The following is a 16692-nucleotide window of genomic DNA, read 5'->3' as shown; positions in this document are numbered from 1 at the left end:
GTAAACATGTGGAGCTGCAGCAAGCGACTAGTATATATGATGGCTAACCTATTCGCAAAAGAGAGCGAGAAGAGGAGGCAAAGCACGGTCGAATAACTAGGGGGAAACCTGCGGCAAGCATTACTCCAACACCGTGTTCACTTCCCGGACTCCGCCGAGAAGAGACCATCACGGCAACTCACACTATTGATCCATTTTAATTAAGTTAAGGTTCAAGTTATCTATAACCGGACATTAACAAATTCCCATCTGCCCATAACCGCGGGCATGGCTTTCGAAAGTTGAAATCCCTGCAGGGAGTCCCAACTTAGCCCATGACAAGCTCTCACGGTCAACGAAGGAATAGACCTCCTCCCGAGACGTTCCGATCAGACTCGGTATCTCGGTTCTTCAAGACACTTCGACAGGTTAAAACAAGTCCAGCAACACCGCCCGAATGTACCGACAAATCCCGATAGGAGCTGCACATATATCGTTCTCAGGGCACACTCAGATGAGACTAGCTACGAGTAAAACCAATCCTCAAGTTGCCCCGAGGTGGCCCCGCAGGCAGCTCAGTCGGACCAACACTCAGAGGAGCACTGGCCCGGGGGGGGGGTTTAAATAAGATGACCCTCGGGCTCTGGAAACCCAAGGGGAAAAGAGGCTAGGTGGCAAATGGTAAAACCAAGGTTGGGCATTGCTGGAAAAGCTTTAATCAAGGCGAACTATCAAGGGGTTCCCATTATAACCCAACCACGTAAGGAACGCAAAATCCGGGAACATAACACCGATATGACGGAAACTAGGGCGGCAAGAGTGGAACAAAACACTAGGAGAGAGGCCGAGCCTTCCACCCTTTACCAAGTATATAGATGCATTAAGATAACATGGCAATATAATGATATCCCAACAAGTAAATAATTTTCCTACAAGGAACGGTCTCCAATCTTCACCTGCAACTAGCAACGCTATAAGAGGGGCTGAGCAAAGCGGTAACATAGCCAATCAACTGTTTGCTAGGACATGGTGGGTTAGAGGTTTGACATGGCAATTTGGGAGGCAAGATAAGCAAGTGGTAGGCATCGTAGCATAGGCATAGCAAAAGAGCGAGCATCTAGCAAAGCAAAGATAGTAGTGATTTCGAGGGTATGATCATCTTGCCTGCAAAGTTGTCAGAGTTGACTGGATCCTCGAAAGCAAACTCAAAGGGATCCTCGTTAGCGAACTCATCTCCCGGCTCTACCCAAACGAGACAAACAAGCAAACGGAACACAATCAACCACGCGTAAAGCTCAAACAATATGATGCAAGGATGGTATGCTATGCGGGATGCGATGCGGGATGCATATGCAAGATGTGACAAGGAATGCATGAACCTGGCCTCAACATGGAAATCCAAGTGTGCCACCGGAAAGATGAGATGAAATCGCTTGAAAACGATATAAAGAACGCCGGAATCGGAGTTACGGTTTGGAAATGGCAAGCAATTCAAATATGACCACGTTTTGCGATTTACAGCAAGTAGCCATCTACATGCAACGAGATGAACCTGCTACAGCACTCAAACATGGCATCAAAATACATGGCAGGAAACCATTCATGAAGCTTAACAAAAGTCTAGCACTGAGCTACGGCCAATTCATCCATTAACAGGTTCAAACAAGTATGGCAAAAATGCATTTGACAAACAGATTTCAGACTTAGTGAAATTAACACGTGTCTGGAATTTCAGATCAGATAGCACTCTTCGGAGCATGAAAACAATATGCTACAGGACCTGAACATGGCAAAGTAAAGCATGGCATGGAGCTACTCAAAGAGCTTAACAAAAGTCCCTTAGTGACCTTGAGCCAAAAGGGATCAGAAAATACATTTGCAAGCATGTGAACATGGCAAAAACATAATCAGATCACAGACTTAGTGAAAACTGGAGCATGCTGAAACAGATATCAAGTAGGCATGTTTACTAGCTCGATGCACTCACTACAGAGCAAGTCATGACAATCTAAGCATACAGACATCAAGAATACACAAAATACAAGCTAGACATGGCAAGAACAATAACATAGCATGCACGGATCAACTACAACATCATCGGCAAAATCGCTAACAAGTAGACAATCTGCCCAGATTCACGAAATAGCAAAAGTAGAGCTCGATTGACTCAATCTAGGGTGCTCCATAATTGCAAACAAAGACATGGATGGATAGAGCACCACAAGATTAACAAAACATCCTTACTGATCATCCTCAAAAGAGGCACGGATCACTAGGAAACAACATGAACATATGGCCATATGAGATAAACAGCTCAAGGACTTAGTGGAAATGCTAAGTCCCTGAAATCAGCATTAACAAATGCCTCACTTAGCAAGCTCGTGCTAGTCACCACACACATCACAAAAATACATGGGTTGCACCCCTGGATAGATGGCATGGCATATAACAAAACACATGTAGAGCACCTGGGCATATCATGCACATAATAATCATGGCAAAAATGACAAATATCTAATTGGAGCAGCAGATCTGACAATTATCTCAAATAGCATTCTTCTAACAGCATTTCGGGCATCAAGATGAACTCAAATGAAAATGATGCAATGAGATCAAATGATGTGCTCTCTGAGACGAACATTTTGATATGCTATATGCCCAAAACGGAGCTACGGATGAGGAGTTACGACACGACGAACATAGCAAAATAATTAGGGTTAGGGACGGAAAGTCAACCGAGATCTAGATCTGATATCCGGCGGCATGCTTCCCGAGGACGGCCGGAATCCGGTTCGCCGGAGAGGAAACAGCGGCGGCTGGAGCCGTCGGACTTGGAGGAAGGCGAGGCCGAGGGGAGGAGAGGCCGGGGCGGCGCCGACGAGTCCTGGCGGTGGCGGGCGGTGAGGAAGCCGGGGCGGCGCGGGCGAGGAGATCTGGCCGGCGGAGCTCGCTCCGGCCGGCAATGGCGCGGCGGCGGCGGGCTGCGAAGTGCGGCGGCGGCTCGGGCTCCCAGGCGGCGCAGGGTGAGACGAGGCGGCGGCCCGGGCGCGCGGTGGGGAGGGCCCGACGCGGGTTGAGCGGGCCGGCGGCGGTGGGAGGTGGCGGCGACACGTGGCGGTTTCTGATTGGATGCGGGCGGGGGCGGACGCGTCCAGCCGGCGGCGGACGTGTCCAGCGGCGCGGAGGAGCGGGTTAGGGTTTGGACTGCGCGAAAAATCTGGGAGGAGACACATATTTATAGGTAGAGGGAGCTAGGAGAGTCCAAATGAGGTGCGGTTTTCGGCCACGCGATCGTGATCGAACGCTCTAGATGATGGAGAGGGTTTTGGGCCAAATTGGAGGGGAGTTGGGCTGCAACACACAAGAGGCCTTTTCGGTCCCTCGGTTAACCGTTGGAGTATCAAACGAAGTCCAAATGGTACGAAACTTGACAGGCGGTCTACCGGTAGTAAACCAAGGCCGCTTGGCAAGTCTCGGTCCAATCCGGAAATGTTTAATCACCACACACGAAAGAAAGGTAGAAATGACCACCGAAAGAGAACGAAGCACCGGAATGCAAAACGGGCAACGGGGAAAATGCTCGAATGCATGAGATGAACACGTATGCAAATGCAATGCACATGATGACATGATATGAGATGCATGACAATGACAACAACACACGGAGACAAAGACCCGAACCCGAGAAAATAAAATAACTTAAGGCCGGAAATGGCAAGAGTTGGAGTACATATTGGGTAAATCACATCCGGGGTGTTACAACACTCCACCACTACGAAAGGATCTCGTCCTGAGATCTAGGACTGAAAGAACGCCGGGTACTCAGAACGGAGGTGATCCTCGTGTTCCCAGGTAGCTTCATGGTCGGAATGGTGTGAGCACTTGACTTTGAGGAATTTGATTGACTTGTTGCAAGTCTTGCGTTCAGTCTCTTCAAGAATAGCAACTGGGTGCTCACGATAAGAGAGATCTTCTTGGAGCTCAATGTCCTCGAAGTTGATGGTGCGGTCAGGAGTCTTGAAGCACTTTCGGAGCTGAGAGACATGGAACACGTCATGAACATTTGCAAAGTTTGAAGGAAGCTCGAGTTGATAGGCGAGATCGCCTCTCTTGCTGACGATCTTGAAAGGTCCCACGTATCTAGGGGCAAGCTTCCCTTTGATACCGAAGCGACGAGTACCTTTCATAGGAGAGACGTGGAGGTAAACATGATCTCCGATCTCGAAAGCCAAATCACGGTGCTTACTATCATAGTAGCTCTTCTGGCGGGATTGGGCTGCTTTGAGGTTATCTCGAATGACTTTGCACATTTCCTCTGCCTCTGTGATTAAGTCATTACCTAGCAGCCGACGTTCACCGGTTTCAGACCAGTTGAGAGGGGTACAACACTTCCTGCCATACAGAATTTCAAATGGGGCCTTGCCCGAACTTGCTTGAAAACTGTTGTTGTAGGAGAATTCAGCATAAGGAAGACAATCCTCCCACTTCATGCCGAAGGAGATCACACAAGCCCTGAGCATATCTTCAAGAATCTGGTTGACACGCTCAACTTGACCACTAGTTTGAGGATGGAAAGCTGTGCTGAAGTGGATGTTGGTGCCCATGGCCTTCTGAAACGAATCCCAAAACTTGGAGGTAAAGATGCTGCCACGGTCTGAAGAGATCACTTGAGGAATACCGTGCAGAGAGACAATTCGAGAGGTATAGAGTTCCGCCAATTGAGCTGCAGTGATTGACTCTTTGATAGGCAGAAAATGAGCCACTTTAGTGAGTTTGTCGATAACAACGAATATATCATCATTGCCACGTTTGGACTTTGGAAACCCAGTCACGAAGTCCATCTCAATGTGGTCAAACTTCCATTCTGGAATGGCAAGAGGTTGGAGGAGACCAGCTGGCCTTTGGTGTTCTGCCTTCACTCTTCTGCAGACATCACACTCATTCACGAATTGAGCAATCTCTCGCTTCATTCGAGTCCACCAGTAAGCCTGCTTGAGGTCCTGATACATCTTCGTGCTCCCAGGGTGGATGGAGAGGAGAGAATTGTGAGCCTCGTTCATGATCACTTTATGAAGATCACCTTTGGGCACAACAATACGATCCTCAAAGAAGAGAGTATCCTTGTCATCAAGGCGGTAGCACTTGTACTTGGGTTGACTCTTGGCAATCCCAATCTTCACCTTTTTCACCATAGCATCAAGAAGCTGGGCTTGGCGAATCTGGTCTTCCAAGGTAGGAGAGACTTGAAGGTTGGCGAGGAAACCTTGAGGAACAACTTGCAGATTAAGTTTGCGGAAAGCTTCACAAAGCTCGGGTTGATAAGGCTTGAGAATCAGACTGTTGCAATAAGCCTTCCTGCTCAATGCGTCAGCAATCACATTGGCCTTGCCTGGAGTATACTCGATACTCGGATTATACTCTTGAATCATTTCGACCCATCGAGTTTGCCTGAGGTTGAGATTAGGCTGAGTGAAGATGTACTTGAGACTCTTGTGGTCAGTGAAGATGTCCACTTTTCTTCCCAATAAGAGATGTCTCCAAGTCAAAAGAGCATGCACAACTGCCGCGAACTCGAGATCATGAGTGGGGTAGTTCTTCTCATTGGGCTTCAACTGGCGAGAGGTATAAGCAACAACTTTCTTCTCTTGCATCAACACTGCACCGAGACCTTGGAGAGAGGCATCACAAAAGACCTCGTACGGCTTGGATTCATCAGGCGGAGTCAGAACTGGAGCAGTGATCAATTTCTCTTTCAAAGTGTTGAAAGCAATGTCACACTCCGGAGACCAAACGTACTTGACGTGCTTCTGGAGAAGATTTGAGAGAGGCTTCGCGATCTTAGAAAAGTTTTCAACGAATCTTCAGCAATAGCTTGCGAGACCGAGGAAGCTACGGAGTTGCTTCACGTTCTGAGGAGGTTCCCAATTCACAATTGCAGACACCTTCTCAGGATTCACCGCAATGCCCTTGGCAGAGATGATATGACCAAGATAAAGAACCTCATCGAGCCAAAATTCGCACTTGGAGAACTTGGCGTAGAACTGGTGTTCTCTGAGCTTATCGAGTACCAAATGCAAGTGCTTGGCATGATCTTCCTTGTTCTTCAAGAAAACCAGAATGTCGTCGAGATAGACCAAAACGAAGTCATTGGTGTAGGCGTTGAAGATGAAGTTCATCATGCGAGAGAACGTCGGAGGAGCGTTGACGAGGCCAAAAGACATGACAGTGTATTCATATGAACCATAGCTTGTCCTGAAAGCCGTCTTGGGAATATCTTGCTCACGGATTCGAATCTGATGATAACCCATACGGAGATCAAGCTTGGAGAATACTTGGGCACCTTTGAGTTGTTCGAACAGCTCGTTGATGTTGGGAAGTGGGTATTTGTTCTTGATGGTCTTCTTGTTCAATGGACGGTAATCAACACAAAGTCGGTCCGTTCCATCCTTCTTCTTCACAAAAAGAACAGCACAACCCCACGGAGAAGAACTAGGCCGGATGAGACCCATTTCTCTTGAATATCGAGTTGCTTCTTCAGCTCCTTCAACTCTTCAGGTCCGAGCTTGCAAGGACGCTTGCACACAGGTTTCGTGCTAGGCTCAAGATCGATGACGAATTCAACTGGCCGGTGCGGAGGCATTCCTGGAAGCTCTTCTGGAAAAATGTCTTGATATTCGCAAACAACTGGAATCTGCGAGATGGCATCTAGTTCACCCTTCTTATTGAGAGAAAACAGACAGATTGTATCATCCCGAGCGGCAAAGACAATTACATCCTCAGACGGATGAGTCAATTGAATCTGCCTGGCTGCACAATCAAGATGTGCCTTGTGCTTAGAAAGCCAATTCATCCCGAGAATAAGATCAATATCCGAGTTACTAAGAACCATAGGAGAATAAAGAAACTTGTAATCACCCAAGGTGATAGTAACATCCGGAGCCATCATTTTGGTGTTCATGAACAAACCCGGAGAAGAAACCGCTATCGGCTTAGGCAAATCAATAGTATGCACATCATGCATGGATGCAAAAGGCTTCGATAAAAATGATAAAGATGCACCAGTGTCAAAAAGAACTCTTGCAGGAACATCGTTAACAGGAAGGTTACCCATAATCACATCTGGCGAGTCCTTTGCCTGAGCTGCATTCAGCAAGTTGACCTTGGCGTGCTTGGGGTTATGCTTGACCACAGCTGTACTTGCCGATCTCACAGGAGGAGGAGGAGGAAGACGCCTCTGATTGAAGCATTTGTTGGCATAGTGACCCTTCTGTTGGCACTTGTTGCACGTGACTTCTGAAAGCAGACGGTGATACGGAGCACTTGATCTTGGAGCTTGAGACGAAGTCTTGTTCTGAAAGCCAGGGTTGGGTGGGTGGGAAGATCCACTGCCACCTTTGCTCTTCTGCTGATACGGCTAACGGAACGGAGGAGGAGGAAGCCAATACATCTGCTGCTTGGCCACTTGAGTAGAGGAAGAAGGAGTAGCATCTCTGACTCGCTTCTTGGAAGCATCACACCTCAATTGAGCAGCCTCTTGTTTCAATGCCATGTTGTAGAACTCATCGTACCTCAAAGGCTCAAAGAGGACAAGAGCTATCTGAATTTCTTCCCTCAGACCACCCCTGAACTGGTATATCATGCTCTTCTCATCAGGTACGTCCTGCTTAGCAAAGCGGGCGAGCTTCTGAAACAACTTGTTGTAGTCATAGACAGACAAAGAGCCTTGCTTCAGGTTGCGGAATTCCTCACGCTTGCTTTCAACCACACTCTGGGGAATATGATGAGCTTTGAAGTCTTGACGGAATTCATCCCAGGTAATAATACGACCACCTCTAGAGTCCTTGTACTGCTGGAACCATTCTGCAGCTTGATCTTTGAGTTGGAAGGAAGCGAACTTAACGAAGTCCTCAAACTATATGCCATCTATCCAGGGGTGCAACCCATGTATTTTTGTGATGTGTGTGGTGACTAGCATGAGCTTGCTAAGTGAGGCATTTGTTAATGCTGATTTCAGGGACTTAGCATTTCCACTAAGTCCTTGAGCTGTTTATCTCATATGGCCATATGTTCATGTTGTTTCCTAGTGATCCGTGCCTCTTTTGAGGATGATCAGTAAGGATGTTTTGTTAATCTTGTGGTGCTCTATCCATCCATGTCTTTGTTTGAAATTATGGAGCACCCTAGCTTGACTCAATCGAGCTCTACTTTTGCTATTTCGTGAATCTGGGCAGATTGTCTACTTGTTAGCGATTTTGCCGATGATGTTGTAGTTGATCCGTGCATGCTATGTTATTGTTCTTGCCATGTCTAGCTTGTATTTTGTGTATTCTTGATGTCTGTATGCTTAGATTGCCATGACTTGCTCTGTAGTGAGTGCATCGAGCTAGTAAACATGCCTACTTGATATCTGTTTCAGCATGCTCCAGTTTTCACTAAGTCTGTGATCTGATTATGTTTTTGCCATGTTCACATGCTTGCAAATGTATTTTCTGATCCCTTTTGGCTCAAGGTCACTAAGGGACTTTTGTTAAGCTCTTTGAGTAGCTCCATGCCATGCTTTACTTTGCCATGTTCAGGTCCTGTACCATATTGTTTTCATGCTCCGAAGAGTGCTATCTGATCTGAAATTCCAGACACGTGTTAATTTCACTAAGTCTGAAATCTGTTTGTCAAATGCATTTTTGCCATACTTGTTTGAACCTGTTAATGGATGAATTGGCCGTAGCTCAGTGCTAGACTTTTGTTAAGCTTCATGAATGGTTTCCTGCCATGTATTTTGATGCCATGTTTGAGTGCTGTAGCAGGTTCATCTCGTTGCATGTAGATGGCTACTTGCTGTAAATCGCAAAACGTGGTCATATTTGAATTGCTTGCCATTTCCAAACCGTAACTCCGATTCCGGCGTTCTTTATATCGTTTTCAAGCGATTTCATCTCATATTTCCAGTGGCACACTTGGATTTCCAAGTTGAGGCCAGGTTCATGCATTCCTTGTCACATCTTGCATATGCATCCCGCATCGCATCCCGCATAGCATACCATCCTTGCATCATATTGTTTGAGCTTTACGCGTGGTTGATTGTGTTCCGTTTGCTTGTTTGTCTCGTTTGGGTAGAGCCGGGAGACGAGTTTGCTAACGAGGATCCCGTTGAGTTTGCTTTCGAGGATCCAGTCAACTCTGACAACTTTGCAGGCAAGATGATCATACCCTCGAAATCACTACTATCTTTGCTTTGCTAGATGCTCGCTCTTTTGCTATGCCTATGCTACGATGCCTACCACTTGCTTATCTTGCCTCCCAAATTTCCATGTTAAACCTCTAACCCACCATGTCCTAGCAAACCGTTGATTGGCTATGTTACCGCTTTGCTCAGCCCCTCTTATAGCGTTGCTAGTTGCAGGTGAAGATTGGAGACCGTTCCTTGTTGGAAAATTATTTACTTGTTGGGATATCATTATATTGCCATGTTATCTTAATGCATCTATATACTTGGTAAAGGGTGGAAGGCTCGGCCTCTCGCCTAGTGTTTTGTTCCACTCTTGCCGCCCTAGTTTCCGTCATATCGGTGTTATGTTCCCGGATTTTGCGTTCCTTACGTGGTTGGGTTATAATGGGAACCCCTTGATAGTTCGCCTTGATTAAAGCTTTTCCAGTAATGCCCAACCTTGGTTTTACTGTTTGCCACCTAGCCTCTTTTCCCCTTGGGTTTCCGGAGCCCGAGGGTCATCTTATTTAAACCCCCCCGGGCCAGTGCTCCTCTGAGTGTTGGTCCGACTGAGCTGCCTGCGGGGCCACCTCGGGGCAACTTGAGGGTTGGTTTTACTCGTAGCTAGTCTCATCTGAGTGTGCCCTGAGAACGAGATATGTGCAGCTCCTATCGGGATTTGTCGGCACATTCGGGCGGTGTTGCTGGACTTGTTTTAACCTGTCGAAGTGTCTTGAAGAACCGAGATACCGAGTCTGATCGGAACGTCTCGGGAGGAGGTCTATTCCTTCGTTGACCGTGAGAGCTTGTCATGGGCTAAGTTGGGACTCCCCTGCAGGGATTTGAACTTTCGAAAGCCGTGCCCGCGGTTATGGGCAGATGGGAATTTGTTAATGTCCGGTTGTAGATAACTTGAACCTTAACTTAATTAAAATGAATCAACAATGTGAGTTGCCGTGATGGTCTCTTCTCGGCAGAGTCCGGAAAGTGAACACGGTGTTGGAGTAATGCTTGCCGCAGGTTGCCCCCTAGTTATTCGACCGTGCTTTGCCTCCTCTTCTCGCTCTCTTTTGCGAATAGGTTAGCCATCATATATGCTAGTCGCTTGCTACAGCTCCACATGTTTACCTTGCATTACCTATTAAGCTTATATAGTCTTGATCGCGAGGGTGCGAGATTGCTGAGTCCCTCTGGCTCACAGATTACTTCCAAACCAGATGCAGGGCCTGATGATTCCGCTCCAGGTGACGCGCTCGATCTCAAGTGGGAGTTTGACGAGGACTCTCAACGATACTACATGTCTTTCCCTGATGATCAGTAGTGGTGCCTAGTTGGGGGTGATCGGGACCGTGTCGCATGTTGGGTTATCTTTTATTTTGGCGCCGTAGTCGGGCCATGAGTGTTTGAATGTTGTAATGCTATTTATGTACTTGATTGACGTGGCGAGTGTAAGCCAACTATGTATCTCCCCTTTATTATCTATATTACATGGGATGTTGTGATGATTGCCTAACTTGCGACATTGCTTTCAATGCGGTTATGCCTCTAAGTCGTGCCTCGACACGTGGGAGATATAGCCACATCGAGGGCGTTACAACAAACTCTTATATAAAGGAAAGTGCCCCGAGGACACATGGGAATTATCGTCAAGCTAGTTTTCATCACGTTCATATGATTCGCGTTCGGTACTTTGATAATTTGATATGTGGGTGGACCGGTAATTGGGTACTGCCCTTCCTTGGACAAGCACCCCACTTATGATTAACCCCTATTGCAAGCATCCGCAACTACAAAAGAAGTATTAAGGTAAAGCTAATCATAGCATGAAACATATGGATCCAAATCAGCCCCTTACGAAGCAACGCATAAACTAGGGTTTAAGCTTCTGTCACTCTAGCAACCCATCATCTACTTATTACTTCCCAATGCCCTCCTCTAGGCCCAAACAAAGGTGAAGTGTCATGTAGTCGACGTTCACATGACACCACTAGAGGAGAGACTACATACATCTCATCAAAATATTGAACGAATACCAAATTCACATGAGTACTTATAGCAAGACTTGTCCCATGTCCTCAGGAACAAACGTAACTACTCACAAATCATATTCATGTTCATAATCAGAGGGGTATTAATATGCATAATGGATCTGAACATATGATCTTCCACCAAATAAACCAACTAGCATCAACTACAAGGAGTAATCAACACTACTAGCAACCCACAGGTACCAATCTGAGGCTTAGAGACAAAGATTGGATACAAGAGATGAACTAGGGTTTGAGAGGAGATGGTGCTGATGAAGATGTTGATGGAGATTGACCCCCTCCCGATGACAGGATCGATGGTGATGACGACGATGATGATTTCCCCCTCCCAGAGGGAAGCTCCGCCGGAGCCCTAGATTGGTTCCGCCAAGGTTTCGCCTCGTGGCAACGGAGTTTTGTATCGTGAGCTTGGTTATGATTTTTCCTAGGACGAAAGACCTCATATAGCAGAAGATGGGCATCAAAGGGCTGCCAGGGGGCCCACAAGGCAGGGGGCGCGCCCAGGGAGGTAGGGCGTGCCCCCACCCTCGTGGATGGTGGGTGGCCCCCCTCTAGCACTTCTTTCGCCCAATATTTTTTATATATTCTGAAACGTGCTCCCGTGAAATTTCAGGACTTTTGGAGATGTGCAGAATAGGTCTCTAATATTTGCTCCTTTTCCAGCCCAGAATTCCTGCTGCCGGCATTCTCCCTCTTCATGTAAACCTTGTAAAATAAGAGAGAATAAGCATAATTATTGTGACATAATGTTAAATAACATCCCATAATGCAATAAATATCGATATAGAAGCATGATGCAAAATGGACGTATCAACGACACGTCGCGTTGACGCCTCCAAGGAGGTAATGATATGAAGGAAATATGCCCTAGAGGCAATAATAAAGTTGTTATTTATATTTCCTTATATCATGATAAATGTTTATTATTCATGCTAGAATTGTATTAACCGGAAACTTAGTACATGTGTGAATACATAGATAAAAACAGAGTGTCCCTAGTATGCCTCTACTTGACTAGCTCGTTAATCAAAGATGGTTAAGTTTCCTAACCATAGACATGTGTTGTCATTTGATGAACGGGGTCACATCATTAGAGAATGATGTGATGGACAAGATCCATCTATTAGCTTAGCATAATGATCGTTAAGTTTTATTTTTATTGTTTTCTTCACGACTTATAAATATTCCTCTGACTATGAGATTATGCAACTCCCGAATACCGGAGGAACACCTTGTGTGCTATCAAACGTCACAACGTAACTAGGTGATTATAAAGATGCTATAAAGGTGTCTCTGAAGGTGTTTGTTGGGTTGGCATAGATCAAGATTAGGATTTGTCACTCCGAGTATCAGATTTCCTTCTGCTCCTCATTGGGTTCGACACTCTTACTTATCGAAAAGGCTACGATAGATCCCCTACACTTGTGGGTTTTCAAGACTCTTTTCTGGCGCCGTTGCGGGGGAGTGAAGCGCCTTTGGTAGGTGGAATTTGGTAAGGAAAATTTTATATAGTGTGCTGAAATTTACTGTCACTTGTTACTATGAACATAATCCTTTGAGGGGCTTGTTCGGGGTATCTTCACCCCGACCAATACAGCAAAGAGTTGCTCCTCAACCTACTGAACCTACTGAAAATGTTTACTTTGAAATTCCTTCAGGTATGATAGAGAAACTGCTAGCTAATCCTTTTACAGGAGATGGAACATTGCATCCCAATTTGCACCTAATCTATGTGGATGAAGTTTGTGGATTATTTAAGCTTGCGGGTATGCCCAAGGATGTTATCAAGAAGAAGGTCTTCCCTTTATATTTGAAGGGAAAGACATTGACATGGTTTAGGCTATGTGATGATATGGGATCATGGAACTACAACCGATTGAAACTGGAATTTCATCAGAAGTTTTATCCTATGCATCTTGTTCATCGTGATCGTAATTATATATATAATTTTTGGCCTTGCGAAGGAGAAAGCATCGCTCAAGCTTGGGGGAGGCTTAATTCAATGCTATATTCATGCCCCAATCATGAGCTCTCAGGAGAAATGATTATTCAAAAAATTTATGCTCGGCTTTCTCTCAGTAATCGCTCCATGCTCGATGCTTCTTGTACTGGTTCTTTTATGATGAAGACTATTGAATTCAAATGGGATTTATTGGAAAGAATTAAATGCAACTCTGAAGATTGGGACCTTGACAAAGGTAAGGAGTCAGATATACCACCTAAGTTTGATTGTGTTAAATCTTTTATGGATACCGATGCTTTTCGTGAATTTAGCACTAAATATGGACTTGACTCTGAGATAGTAGCTTCTTTCTGTGAATCCTTTGCTACTCATGTTGATCTCCCTAAGGAGAAGTGGTTTAAATATAATCCTCGCATTGAAGTAAAACTAGTTGCACCTATTAAAGTTGAAGAAAAGAATATCACTTATAATGTTGATCATGTTGTTCCTACTGCTTATATTGAGAAACCACCTTTCCCTATTAGAATAAAGGATCATGCTAAAGCTTCAACTGTGGTTCGCAAGAGTAATACTAGAACACCTACACCCTCTGAGCAAATTAAAGTGGAACTAGTATTGCTATGGTTAAAGATCTCTTGGCCAATAATATTGATGGGCATGTTATTTACTTCTGTGATGAAGCTGCTAGAATTGCTAGACCGGATACTAAAAATAAACATAGACCTGTTGTAGGCATGCCTGTTATTTCTGTTAAGATAGGAGATCATTGTTATCATGGCTTATGTGATATGGGTGCTAGTGCAAGTGCAATACCTCATTCCTTATACAAAGAAATTATGCATGATATTGCACCTGCTGAGATAGAGGAAATTGATGTTACAAATAAGCTTGCCAATAGAGATACTATTTCACCAGTTGGGATTGTTAGAGATGTTGAAGTCTTGTGTGGGAAAGTTAAATATCCTGCTGATTTTCTTATTCTTGGTTCCCCACAAGATGACTTTTGTCCCATTATATTTGGTAGATCCTTCTTGAATACTGTTAATGCCCAAATAGACTACAAAAAGGATGTTGTTACTATTGGTTTAGGGGATATGTCTCATGAGTTTAATTTTGCTAAATTTCGTAGACAACCCCATGATAAAGAATTGCCTAGTAAAGATGAAACTGTTGGTCTTGCTTCTATTGATGTGCCTCCTAATGATCCTTTAGAACAATATCTGCTAGACCATGAGAATGATATGTTTATGAATGAAAGAAGGGAAATAGATGAAGTATTCTTTAAACAGGGACCTATTTTGAGACACAACTTGCCTGTTGAAATTCTAGGAGATCCTCCTCCACCTAAGGGTGTGATCCCGTGTTTGAGCTTAAACCTTTACCTGATACTCTTAAATATGCTTATCTTGATGAAAAGAAGATATATCCTGTTATTATTAGTGCTAACCTTTCACAGCAGGAAGAGGAGAAATTATTGAAAACTCTGAAGAAGCACCGTGCTGTTATTGGATATACTCTTGATGATCTAAGGGCATTAGTCCCACTCTATGTCAGCACAAAATAAAATGGGAGAAAGACGCTAAACCAGTTGTTGATCATCAACGACAGTTAAATTCTAAGATGAAAGAAGTGATAAGAAAAGAAATACTAAAGCTTCTGGAGGCAGATATAATTTATCCCATTGCTGATAGTCAGTAGGTAAGTCTTGTCCATTGTGTCCCTAAGAAGGGAGGTATTACTGCTGTTCCTAATGATAAAGATGAATTGATCCCACAAAGAATTGTTACAGGTTATAGAATGGTAATTGATTTCCGTAAACTAAATAAAGCTACTAAAAAGGATCATTACCCTTTACCGTTTATTGATCAAATGCTAGAAAGATAATCCAAACATACACATTTTTGCTTTCTAGATGGTTATTCTGGTTGCTCTCAAATACCTGTGTCAGAAGAGGATCAAGAAAAGACAACTTTTACATGCCCTTTCGGTGCCTTTGCTTATAGACGTATGCCTTTTGGTTTATGTAATGCACCTGCTACCTTTGAAAGATGTATGACTACTATATTCTCTAACTTTTGTGAAAATATTGTTCAGGTATTCATGGATGATTTCTCCATTTATGGAACTTCTTTTGATGATTGCTTAAGCAACCTTGGTCGAGTTTTGCAGAGATGTGAAGCAACTAAACTTGTCTTGAATTGGGAGAAGTGCCACTTTATGGTTAATGAAGGCATTGTCTTGGGGCATAAAATTTCTGAAAGAGGTATTGAGGTTGATAAAGCTAAAGTTGATGCTATTGGAAAGATGCCATGTCCCAAGGACATTAAAGGTATAAGAAGTTTCCTTGGTCATGCCGGTTTTTATAGGAGGTTAAGGACTTCTGTAAAAATTCCAGGCCTTTGACTAATATTTTACAAAAGGATGTTCCTTTTGTCTTTGATGATGATTGTGTAGAAGCATTTGAAATACTTAAGAAAGCTTTAATTTCTGCACCTTGTTCAGCCACCTGATTGGAATTTACCATTTGAAATTATGTGTGATGCTAGTGATTATGTTGTAGGTGCTGTTCTAGGACAAAGAGTTGATAAGAAATTAAATGTTATTCAATATGCTAGTATAACTCTAGACAATGCCCAGAGAAATTATGCTACTACTAAAAAAGAATTTTTAGCAGATGTATTTGCTTGTGATAAGTTCAGACCTTATATTGTTGATTCCGAAGTAACTGTTCACATCGATCATGCTGCTATTAAATATCTTATGGAAAAGAAAGATGCTAAACCTATACTTATTAGATGGGTTCTCCTACTACAAGAATTTGATTTGCATATTATTGATAGAAAGGGAGCTGAGAACCCAGTTGCAGACAACTTGTCTAGGTTAGAGAATGTTCTTGATGACCCACTACCTATTGATGATAGCTTTCCTGATGAACAACTAGCTTTCATAAATGCTTCTCGTACTGCTCCATGGTATGCTGATTATGCTAATTATATTGTTGCTAAATTTATACCACCTAGTTTTACATACCAGCAAAAGAAAAAGTTCTTCTATGATTTATGTAGTGGAATTGTCACGGCAGATGTCCTAGCGAAAGGACTTAGTCGTAGGGCCATCGCAACTAGGAAGCTTAAAGGGGTTAATCGGGACAAAGGACACGAGAGGTTTTATACTAGTTCGGCCCCTTACGATGAAGGTAAAAACCTACGTCTAGTTGTGTTTGGAATTGCTGGGGTTTCGAAGGCCAGGGAGCGATATGTCTATCCTGGCTTTGAGTTGTTGTCTCCTCTCTAAGCCGCCACCGGGTCGTCCCCTTATATACACGGGTTGACGCCTAGCAGCCTACAGAGTCCCGGTCGTCTTATAAAACATGTCCGGCTCGGTGACTTCCTTTACATGCCTTTCTTTACAAGTCTTTCCTTACAATGGTGGTTTACAATATTGGGCCTTAAGCCGCCTCTGGGCTTTAGGCCTTCTATAAGTCTTAATAAACTATC

Source organism: Triticum urartu, chromosome 6A, assembly GCF_056163025.1.
Source record: "Triticum urartu cultivar PI428250 chromosome 6A, HENAU_Tu73, whole genome shotgun sequence".
Classification (NCBI taxonomy): domain Eukaryota; kingdom Viridiplantae; phylum Streptophyta; class Magnoliopsida; order Poales; family Poaceae; genus Triticum; species Triticum urartu.
This window is presented reverse-complemented; position numbering follows the sequence as displayed.